At 44.6% G+C, this 12,005-nt stretch overlaps 1 long non-coding RNA gene across 1 annotated transcript; it reads right to left on the bottom strand.

Annotated features, from left to right (window-relative positions):
- Nucleotides 1–2,932: 2,932 nt before the first annotated feature.
- LOC141063385 (uncharacterized) lies at nucleotides 2,933–4,050 on the bottom strand. The gene is made up of 4 exons (XR_012224873.1): nucleotides 3,625–4,050; nucleotides 3,483–3,542; nucleotides 3,333–3,387; nucleotides 2,933–3,001 (listed from the first exon to the last, which is right to left on the bottom strand). It is a non-coding gene; the product is annotated as an uncharacterized lncRNA (long non-coding RNA).
- Nucleotides 4,051–12,005: the final 7,955 nt, after the last annotated feature.

Raw genomic sequence — 12,005 nt, 5'->3', positions numbered from 1 at the left:
GGTCATCTTCATGCGGTTCTCCAGAGGCTCAGGGAGAACTCACTCTTTGCCAAATTGGAGAAATGTTCATTTTTTATTCAAGAATTGTCCTTTCTAGGGGTCATCCTGTCTGCTGAGGGGTTTCGTATGGACCCTAGGAAGGTACAGGCCATTGTGGATTGGGTGCAACCCAGAGATATCAAGGGTCTTCAGCGATTTCTGGGTTTTGCCAATTATTATAGAAAATTCATCAAGGGGTTCTCTCAAGTGGTCAAACCCCTCACTGATCTCACCCAAAAGGGGGCGGATCTCAAAAGCTGGTCATCTCCAGCTGCGGCGGCGTTTTCTTTGTTAAAAGAACGTTTCATGACTGCTCCGGTACTGGTGCAACCTGACTTGTCTAAACCATTCATCATAGAAGTGGATGCCTCTGAGGTGGGAGTGGGGGCTGTGTTGTCCCAGGGGCCCACCACATTAACTAACTTAAGACCCTGTGCCTTCTTTTCTAAAAAATTTTCCTCTGCTGAAAGGAATTATGATGTGGGTAACAGAGAGTTGTTGGCCATTAAATTGGCTTTTGAAGAATGGAGGCATTTTTTGGAGGGGGCTGTCCATCGTATCACTGTCATTACAGATCACAAGAACCTGTCTTACATCGAATCCGCCAAACGTCTGACTCCGAGACAGGCAAGGTGGTCACTTTTTTTTCCCCGATTTCAGTTTTCCATCATTTTCAGACCAGGTTCCAAGAATGTGAAGGCGGATGCCTTGTCTCGCAGCCTAGATCTGGTATCGCCTCCTTCCTCCATTCTTCAGCGTGGGGTGGTGGTGGCTGTGGTGTCTCCGAGATTGGAGCAGGAGATTCATGAGGCCCAATCGCTTGCTCCTCCGTCCATACCTGAAAATAAGCTCTTTGTGCCTGTCCAGTATCGGTTAAGGGTGCTTCGGGAGTTTCACGACTCAGCTCTGAGTGGGCATCCTGGAATCTCGGCCACTCGTAAAGCCATCACTAGGCTGTTCTGGTGGCCCTCGTTGACTTCTGACGTCACTGGTTTTGTGTCCTCCTGTGAAACTTGTGCCCGCGCTAAAGCCTCCCACAACCGGCCGGCCGGGGAATTGGTGCCACTGCCAATTCCGGATAGACCGTGGACTCACCTGTCCATGGATTTTATCACCGATCTCCCACCCTCTAATGGCAAAACCGTGATCTGGGTAGTTGTGGATAGGTTCAGTATACAAGCACATTTTGCACCCTTAACGGGCCTTCCTAATGCTGAGACTCTATCTAAGCTATTCATTGAGCATGTGATTCGGTTGCATGGTGTGCCTGTCAGTGTGGTGTCTGATAGAGGGGTGCAATTTGTGGCAAAATTCTGGAGAGCTTTTTGTAAAAGGCTGGGCATCAGTCTGACCTTCTCATCGGCCTACCATCCCTACCATCCTGCGGTGTCTTGTCACATCCAGACAGGATGATTGGTGCTCTGTGATACCTATAGCGGAATTCGCTTTCAATAATCGTGTCAATCAGTCTACTGGTACTTCTTTCTTCTGCAACTATGGGTTTCACCCTCATTTTGGTGAATTCTCCAGACTAGATTCGGAGTGTCCAGGGGCTGATTCGTCCTTTTTGCGGTAGGAGGAGGTTTGGAGGGAGGTTCAGAGAATCATTGGGGAGGCTCAGGGCAAATATAAATTTTTTGAGGATAAACGACGCTCGGTGGGGCCGACTTATCAGGTGGGGGATAAGGTATGGTTATCCACTAAAAACATAAGGCTGAGAATTCCCTCTGCTAAGTTGGGTCCCAAGTTTATTGGTCCGTATAAGATTTTAGAGGTGATTAATCCTGTGGCCTTTCGCCTGCGTTTGCCTCCGTCATTACGGATTCCTAATGTGTTCCATAAAGCGCTTCTGAAGCCGTCGGTGCCTTCCTCTGATGAGTCTCCCTCGCACCCGCCACCTGTTATGGTAGATGGTCAGACCGAGTATGAGGTGGAACAGGTGGTGGATTCTCGTATGTGCCGTCGTTCACTTCAGTACTTGGTCCATTGGAAAGGATACGGTCCTGAGGATCGGTCATGGGTGCCGATGTGTTCGGTCCATGCAGATCGGTTGGCTCGGGCCTTTCACGCTCGTCATCCAGGGAAGCCTGGGGGTCCAGTGGCCCCCCATTGAGAGGGGGTACTGTCATGGTCCAGTCCGGAGTTTATTTTCTGCTGTCTTCACTCCGGACTGGTCATGCGGGAGTTAATCTCCTCAGCCTCGTTCTGGAGCTAGCTGGGCTATTTCAGTCTCTCACAGCCTGCTGACCAGTGTTAGTGATAGCTCAAACTTCCAGTTTAAAGCCTCTGACCCTTGTACCTTGGTGTTCCTCCTGCCTTTGACTGATATTCAAGTGTATGACCCGGACTGATTTCTGACCCTGTCTCTTGGTATTCGTCTCTGCTGTTACGTTCCCTCTCTGGCATCTGACACCCCGGCTTGTACCCCGACCAAGTATTTCATCTCACGTTTTGGACCCCGTGCTCATGTTCTGGCTTTCTGACTCTCGGCTTGGTATTTTGACTACGTGTATTGCTGCTCCTTCTGGTACGTCTGCTCCTGCTAGTTTCTGACTCTGTTCGTCTGACTAATCTGTCTCGTTACCTGTGGCACCTGTGCTGTTGCTCAGGGTTGCTGCTCATAGTGTGTAACCTCTCTTCCCTCACCAGCTCCCCCTGGTGGAGGTTTCACTACAGTTAAACAACAGAATATAACTCCAAGTAAATCAAACTTTTGTGAAATCAAACTGTCCACTTAGGAAGCAATATGATACAGACAAGGCGTGCACTCTGTGGATATGAGGTAGGTGCGAGGCGAGCTGAACCAGGAACTTAGTCCAGAAGGTCATCCAGTGAAGAAAAAACAGCTGCACTCTGGGAAATTTTGATTTTCAATGCAAAAATTTTTTTATTGAAGACACCACAGGGAAATAGTGCGTTGAGGTAACGTTTCGACCCTATGTCGGGTCTTTTTCAAACCTCACTAGAAAAGACACATACAAAGATAGACATTAGGCTATAATACAGTGATAATCACAAAAATGTACAAACTCTGTAGAGGTTTATACAGATATACATATTTACACAATTACATATTTACACTATGTACAAAATCATCATGTACAGGATCGTTGTGTGCAAAATCATTGTAGATCAAAATTGTACAAATCAATGAGTTAGCCCATAGGATATTGGAGTTAGATCCAGTAAATATTGATGGAAACAGACGTGGAGCTGGGTTACGGCGAGGCTGGCATAATAGAGCAAATGACAAAAATGCAACATAATTAGGCAGTGCAAGCATGGAGACTGACCTTAAAGCACAAGAGAAAAAGGAGCAATCACGGCAGTATGAATATGCAGGAGGGGCTGAAAAAGGAGGAAACAAACAAGAGATTTGGACCAGTATAGGAAACTGCTGTAAGGAAAAGAAAGGGGATATGACGGACAGAAGAGAGGCTTACCTAAAGTGCCATATGTAGAAGTCCGGTCTGGCAGGGACCAGGCAGAGGTCCTGAGATGAGCTGAGGGGACAGGTAGTACAAGAGTTAACAGCATGAAAGCATCATAAAGTAGCCAAGGGTGCAGCAGTGCTGCAGGACAAACCTGGAAACGTGGGGCACCAAGCGCCGTCTGTGGTGGAGTGTGCACACATTGGTGGTCAGTGAGTTAAAGTACCCTGAAGACCGGAAGTCAGTGGGAGTGTCTGGAGTGTACATACTGTGTGGAAGACATCAGTGGTGTATACTGAAGCCGAAGCTTGTAGCGCTGTTGGTGGGGGCGCCTGCGTAGTGTGCTGGAGATAGAAACTACAAGGGAAAGCGGAGGCATAAACAAAAGTGTACCTGGCGCCTGCGTAGTAGCGCTGGAGGAAGGGGGGGAGAGAGAGGGGAGAGTGTCAGACTGAGCCGTGAAGCAAGATAGATGAGGCGAGAGGAGAGAAGAGAGAGGGAGGGCACAAAACAAGGAGGGAGAAGAGGTAGGGAGATAGAACAGAAGCAACAGAGTGGGAAGAGAACATAAAAAGAAGGAATTAATGAATGAGGTGAATAAAATGAGTATAATGAATGAAATGGATCAAAGGGATTGAAAAGAGGAAGTAAATAAAAATAGAATGAAATAAGAGGGGATGAAATAAATCTAGAGTAAAAATGATAAGAAAAGGGAAATAAAAAACAGGAAATAAAAACAAAAAATGGAAAAAAAGGAAAAAAATGATGAAAAAATGAAAAGAAAAGAAAAGGAAAATAATGATGAAATAAAAAATAAAATAAAAAAATGAAAAATGAAATGGTAATAGAACGAAATGTAAATAAATATGAAAAAAATGAAAGGAAGAAATAATAATAATGATGATAAAAATTGAAGAAATAAAAAATGAAGAAATTAAAATTGATAATAAAAATTGAAAAAAATGAAAAAAAATTATAAAATTAATAATAATGAAAAAATGATGAAAATGAAAAAAGGAAAAAAAATATATTAAAATAAATGGGAAAAGTTGAAAAAGAAAAAAGCTAAAAAGAAAAAAAGAAAAAGAAAAAAATAATAAAAAAATTAAAAGTAAAAATAAGAATAGAAAAATACCAGTACTTACCCTGATGGGAGTAAAATGTAAGGGTCAAGGTAACTGAAAATTTAGGAAAAGTTAGTATACAGAAGTGAAAGTCAACATGCTATACGCATACCTGCAAATTTTTTTTTTGTTAGGAAGTTATAAGGATTAAAAATTGACCAGTGATTTCTCATTTTTACAACAAAATTTAGAAAACCATTTTTTAGGGACCACCTCACATCTGGTCACTTTGAGGGGGTCTACATGGCAGAAAATACCCCAAAGTGACACCATTCTAAAAACTGTACCCCTCAAGCTGATCAAAACCACATTCATGAACTTTATTAACCCTTAAGGTGTTTTAAAGGAGCAGAAGCAAAACCTGGAAGGAAAAAAATGAATATTTAACGTTTCAGTCACAAAAATGATGTTTTCGCAACAATATTTTTATTTTCACAAGGTTAAAAGGAGAAAATGCACACACAAAGTTGTTGTACAATTTCTCCTGAATACGCTTGATATCCTATATGTGGGGGGCAACCACTGTTTGGGCGCACGGCAGAGCTCGGAAGGGAAGGAGCGCCGTTTGACTTTCTCAAACCAAAATTGGCTGGAATTGAGATCGGATCATGTTGCGTTTGGACAGCCCTTGATGTACCTAAACAGTGGAAATCCCCAACCAGTGACCCCATTTTGGAAACTAGACCCCCTAAGGAACTTATCTAGATGTGTGGTGAGAACTTTGAACCCCCAAGTGTTTCACTAAAGTTTATAGTGCCCGGGCATGAAAATAAAAAATCCTATTTTTTGCCTACAAAAATTATCTTTTAGTCCCAAATTTTTAGTTTTCCCAAGGGTAACAGGAGAAATTGGACCCCAAACTTTGTTGTCCAATTTGTCCTGGGTGCGCTGGTACCCCATATGTGGGAAAAACCTGTTTGGACACACGTCGGGGCTCGGAAGGGAAGTAGTGAAGTTTAGGAATGTAGACTTTGACTGAATTGTCTGCGGGTCTCATGTTCTGTTTGCAAAGGCCCTGATGTGCCTAAACAGTAAAAAAAAAAACACAAGTCACATCATTTTGGAAACTAGACCCCCAAGCAACTTATCTAGATGTACCCCCTTTTTGGAACTAATCTGTTTCCTGTAAAGTAAATTAGTAGTGCATGGAGGTGTGGTACAATTTGAAGCAATCCTTCATACACAGACCAGGTTTTTTGGGGCAGTTGTCGCATTGATAAATGGTTTCCTTGCATATTCCCCTTTTGTAACACACTCAGCACCTTTTTTGCGACTTACCTCTTTTTCCAGTTTGCATGACCTCCCCTGGGAAATGCTGACCTGGTACGATACGAGCACCTTCAGTTCCAGAAATACTGGGGCCCACTCCTTCCAGAGTGCCAAATATCAAGGCCTTAACCACTACCTCCTGGAACTGAAGGTACAACGTATCGGTGTGACGTGCACATCATGACAGCAGGAAAGCAGAGACCATTGCCATTTATACGATGTGCACGGACAGCTTTTTGTACCACACCCTGGCTTTTCTAAAAGCACTGTAGGGTTAGAGGAGTTGATAGGAGAGATCAACGCCCCCCATGTTTTTGTTGTACACCACTATACAGTCCGGTTTGCAGACCTGTGTAGAGGTATCCCGTACAGTGCTGAGGGCGCAGCCATCACCGTGTATGGTGGTCAAGAGGACATCCCTCTTGTCCTTGTACTTGACCACCAGAGGTGGTCGCTACATTGGGCTCTGCTGTCACCCCTTCTGAGCATCTGTCCAAGTAGTGTCTTCAGGAGGCCTCTCTGATTTTTGCGGACAATACCGCAGGCTGCGGTACCTCGGGCAGAGAGGGATTTGTAGAGTGGGATGCTGGTATAAAAGTTATCAGTGTAGAGGTGATAACCTTTATTCAGCAGTGGGTGCACCAAATCCCACACAATTTTCCCACTCATTACCAGGACAGGAGGACACTCAGGGGGTTCAGTCCTGGTGTCCTTCCCTTCATAAACTCTAAACTTGTAGGTGTACCCTGAGGTACTCTCACACAGTTGTAGAGTTTGATTTCGTACTTGGCCCTCTAGCTGGGCAGGTACTGACGGAATCTGAGCCTTCCCTTAAAATGAATTAAGGATGAAGAGAGATTGGGCAGGGATCAGGTAACACTTACAGTTGTAGTGTCTCTTTTTTCTTTATTCTGTCTTCTTTCTTCAGCAGGGATTGCGGTGTCACAGGCTGCTGTGGCACCACAAATCCCAGCACAGGAGGAGCTCTAGCTGTGTGACCGCTCTGCAGTAATCCTCAGCTAGAGTAAGGATTCCTGCAGAGCAGGTCACATACAGGTGAGACAGGTCACAGAGCGGTCAAACCGCTGCTGTGACCTGTCATTGGTGGGATCGCATGATCACATTGATCCCACCAATCACTGCTGGTCCTGGTGACCATGGCAACTGCCTAGGATCATTTCGATCCTAGGCAGGTCACCAGCAGGGTACAGAGTGGTCACAGTTGTGCCCTGTGATTGGCCAATCAGCTCTTGCAGGTCCTGTTCTAGGCTCCGGCCTAGGATCAGTGCTATTACAGTTCTCGCCAATGCCTGGCGTTGCCAGGCACCGTCCTTGGATCGAGTACATCGGTACTCGATCCTAGCCTGGGACCTCATTGTTTCAGCCGATGTCATTGGCTGAAACAATGAGAAAGGCTGCAATTAGCTGTTCAGAATTGAACAGCCAATCACAGTGATTGGGATTCTGGATGGGGGAGGACGCAGCTCGGGATGCCGACACCATCTTCCTACAGGTAAGATAGCATTGGAATTTTAATGTACTCCCGATGCAGACCCTGATTCTTCCCTTGATGAGCGAAAAGACTGTAGTCCAGAGCCAGGAGTGCTTCACACAAAACCGCTTATTCTTCTCCAGAATACAGCAACCTTTCGGACAGCTTCCATACGCTTGCCTGGGTACCTGCTACACATTTCCTCCTTCCCTCCTTTCCCGGTGCGACGTTGTTTCAGCCTGTTTCACTGTGCCTGCCTTAGGCCCCCGGGCACAGCAATCACCTACTCGGCCCATCCACCCGCTGCCACACCTACTTCTCTTCAGTGTGCAACTCTCCAACCATTGGGTACCCCAGGCTCTCCTTTCCTCCAGCTGTCTTACAGGGGCCACCCCCCTCTCTCTGAGCTCTCTAGGTCTGGGAACCTCCCCTTTTTATCCCCTGAGCCTGGAAATCCCTCTTCTTGCTCCGCCATACACGATCACCGCAACTTAAGTCGCAATGTTGCATTAAAGGGCATGACGTACTATTCTGTCCATGGGCATTAAATCCCAGGTCACATGGACGGAATAGTACGTTTAAGGTCAGAAAGGGCTTAATCTTTATTTTCAGTTTTGAGTTAATGATATGCTCGTGCTTTGGGGGTGGCCTGTGGGGGGTCTTCATGTGGTGCTCTGATTAGCTATTCATAATGAATACTGCTGACAGGTCACTGATCCCTCATTTACATAATTAATATTATATACAGGGTTGTCCAAAAGTAGGTGGACAGTATGTGTAATAGGGGTATGAAGGGGGAGATTTATCAAACATGGTGCAAAGTGAAACTGACTCAGTTGCCCTTAGCAACCAATCAGATTCCACTTTTCATTCTTCACAGACTCTTTGGAAATGAAAGTTGGAATCTGATTGGTTGCTAAGGGCACCTGAGTCAGTTTCACAGATCCAGTTTTCACAGATAAATCTCCCCTAAATCTGTTTTCTTTTCAGATAATTCAGATAACCCATATTGGCAAATAATTTAAATACTGAGCAAAGAAAATGGATTTTAAAAGAGTATTGGAAATCTCAAAATGCTGAAACAGTTAGAGCAAATTGGGTTAAAACATTTGGTACTCAAGCCCCAAAGAGACAAACCATTTACCGCATTCGTGACAAATTCGATGCCACTGGCTCAATGCTCCAAAAACTGGTCGACCCAAAACAGCCTGTACAGAAAATAATAAACAACTTGCTGCTGAAACATTTGTTCAGAGTCCAAAAAAGTCCACCAGAAGAGTCTCTTTAGAATTGGGAATTTCACGAGCTTCCATCATGTGAATCCTGAAATCTATTGGGTGGAAAGCTTATCGTCCCCGTCAAATTCATGGTTTATTGGAGGATGATCCAGACAGGCGGCTGCAATTTAGTGAGATTATGCTTATCGAAATTGAAGAAAATCCAGTAATTTTAGATAACATTATGTGGAGTGATGAAACTTCTTTGAAATTATCTGGCCATACTAACAGACATAATTGTATTTACTGGTATAATGAGAACATGCATTTAACATTAGAGCAACAACTAAATGAGCCTGGTGTCAATGTTTGGGGTGGTATATCAAGTTTTGGTGTTTTTGGACCATTTTTTTTGATGGAACAGTCACAGGAGATAAGTATCTCGAAATTCGAATGAATCAAATTGTTCCCCAGTTACATCAACAGCTTAATTCAAATGGCGTTTATTTGCAACAAGATGGGGCCCCTCCACATTATTCAAGAGTAGTCCACGAGTATCTTGATGAAACATTTCCTAACATATGGATTGGCCGAAGAGGCCCACTTGATTGGCCGGCACGTTCACCAGACTTGATCCCAATGGATTTTTTCCTTTGGGGAGTACTCAAGGACAAAGTTTATAGTCGAAAATCAAAAAGTGTCAGTGATTTGAAAAATTACATAAGAGATGCATTTCAAGAAATTAATACCCAAAGAGACTTGTTTGTCGAAGCGTAAGAGGCAGACTTCAAAGCTGTGCAAATTGTGATGGAAAACAGTTTGCGCACCTGCGTTGATAAAATTTAAGGGCTTTTGTATTATTGTTCAGAATAAAATGTAATTGTCAATGTTATGCTTTTATTAGTGAATATAATTTTATATATAAATAAAAAAAAATGTCATTATTTTCTGTCCACCTATTTTTGGACCACCCTGTATATTAAAAAAAAATCACCTTCTGCAGGCAAAAAAAAATCAGTCTAAAAATGGCGCTACGCCACCTGCACAGTAGCATCTATTGGATCGCCGATTGCTGCTACTGCGCAGGCTCCAGCGCTGCCATCTTGCTAGAGAAAAAAAATTGTTTCCTCCAAGATGGCGGATGTCGATACATGCTTCTGTGCAGACGTGGCCGGCACCATCTTAGTGGAAACAATTTTTTTTCTCTAGCAAGATGGCACCGTCGGTGCCTGCACAGTAGCAGCTATCGCATGGTCGGTGCCATATTCAGACTGATTTTTTTTTTTACATTTATGTATATCTTCAAAAAAATCATTAAATACACATTATACATGCAATTTTATAAAATAAGGGGCAGGTCAATGAGAGATCAGTGACCTGTCATAAGCCATCAGTATGAATAGCTAATCAGAGCACCACATGAAGATCCCCCACAAGCCGCCCCGAAGCACGAGCATATCATTAACTCAAAACTGAAAATAAAGATTAAACAACAACCACAAGACGGATTTCATCAACCAAGGTATCATTTTAATCAGGCGGCAACCTACACTGTCTATAGGTTATTCAGCACAATCCTGTTGACAGTTTCCCTTTAATGATAATGTATCATCAAGTGATGAGTGATGTTTCACAGATATAGCCAAGAGACTTTATGCAAAGGGTAAAGTGCAGTGCAAATAATAATAAATACTTATATCATAGTTAAATAGTAATAGTGAATGCAGAGATAATGAACATGAATCAAGAAATTAAGAAAGTACGTACAGATAAGGCTGACCTGGGTGAACAGCCTGTGTGCAGCAGAAAGGACCCCGACGCCCGTCTCACATTAGCTTCTTCAAAAAATGGGGAAAGTGTGTGTGCTAGAAGGAATACTAGAGCTATTTATGGTGGAACGCACCAATCGCGGCATGGACCCCCGCTTGGAGTGGTCAGGCATGCAGCGTGGATGTCTGGCCTGGCATCCGATGTCATCTGTCACCGCCCCCATCAGACTCGTAATGATTGAAGCAAGGAGAGGGAAGCCGGAGGAGACATGTTTCCATGGAGAGCCACCAGCATGTGATGAAACAGAGCGCGTGCCGCAACTGATAGTTAAAACAAACTGTGCATGACTATGGAAGAAAGACTGTGAAGGGATATATACATCAAATCTTCACGATATATACATGTGCATGATAGAGTTATGCTGAAGAAATGTAGGGACTGTGAATCATGATATAAATTTTTTTATAATTAGATTTATGCCCCTTAACGACCGCCGATACGCCTTTAACGGCATCAGTTAAGGGTACCTATTGCTTAGCGCCGTTTTTTAACGGCGCTGAGAAATAAGATTATAGCGCTCCCCAGTGTCAGAAAATCTCCAGTGTCTCAGATACCGGGAATAGCTGAGACACTGGAGAACATGATTCTGGTCGGCTATTACCGACCCTAGTGTTGCGATCGCCGTTATTCACCGAATAACGCGACTGCAAAAAACAAAAATAAGTAAGATTTCCCATTTAATTTCTCTCTCCTCTGATATGATCGAGGACATCAGAGGAGAGAGAAATGGGGTCCTCCGAGCCCCCCCCGGTACCTCCGACACCTCCTGCATCCCTCGGTCCTGTCAAGGGCAGTGCGCCTGCCGAGATCTGCCGTCCGCCAACAATAGATTTCTCCTATTTGTTCTGTTAGGGACGGCGGAACGCACTAAATATAAAATAATAGAAAGTGCGTTCGCCGCCCGGAGTCCACCGTGCAGAGGTGTTAAACTGCTGCTATAATGGCAGACGCACAATATGGCGGTATATCGCACACGGGATAAACGTCACCCCGTGTGCACTGGGCATACTCTGCTATCTTCACAGAGACGCCTAATGTATTAACACAAATGCTGAGCCTGTTGGACTCACATGTCTCAGAGAAATGCATGTACGGTATATGGTCACAGGAGCTGAGCCCGAGGCAGCGGGTCAGAGTCCTTCTAGACCTACCGTGCATGCGGCATCGTTACCGCGGACGCCCTAAAGTGCTGCTGACGGCAGCGCGGCGACTGACACAGTTGCTATACGACAATGCCCAGGAGGGGCGCACTGTCGGACGCTAGCTCTGTGGAGATGATCTGAGGGAGGGGATCTTAATGAGTCATTTGCAGGTTCATGCATCCATCATCATTCACACAGTAGCAACTAAAGACTATACTAGCACATGGCCGAGCGGCCATGCGAACCTTTTATAGCCGGGACCTTCCGGAAGCTTCCAGATCCCAGTGATGGACCAATCAGCTCACAAGAAGGACCTGGACATGTGACTCCCGATCTCCAATGGGAGATCGTCTCGTGAGCATGCTCAGTAGAGCGACGGAGGGACTTAGCCTCTGGAGCGATTTGCTGCTGAGCAGCCTGCATTGCCATTGCTGACCCAAAGGTGGCAGCAATAGCCAGAC

Source organism: Dendrobates tinctorius, unplaced genomic scaffold (genome assembly GCF_039654945.1).
Source record: "Dendrobates tinctorius isolate UK_male_01 unplaced genomic scaffold, ASM3965494v1 ptg000250l, whole genome shotgun sequence".
NCBI lineage: Eukaryota > Metazoa > Chordata > Amphibia > Anura > Dendrobatidae > Dendrobates > Dendrobates tinctorius.
Note: the sequence above shows the minus strand (reverse complement) of the source record. Positions and strands in the feature narration are given on the sequence as shown.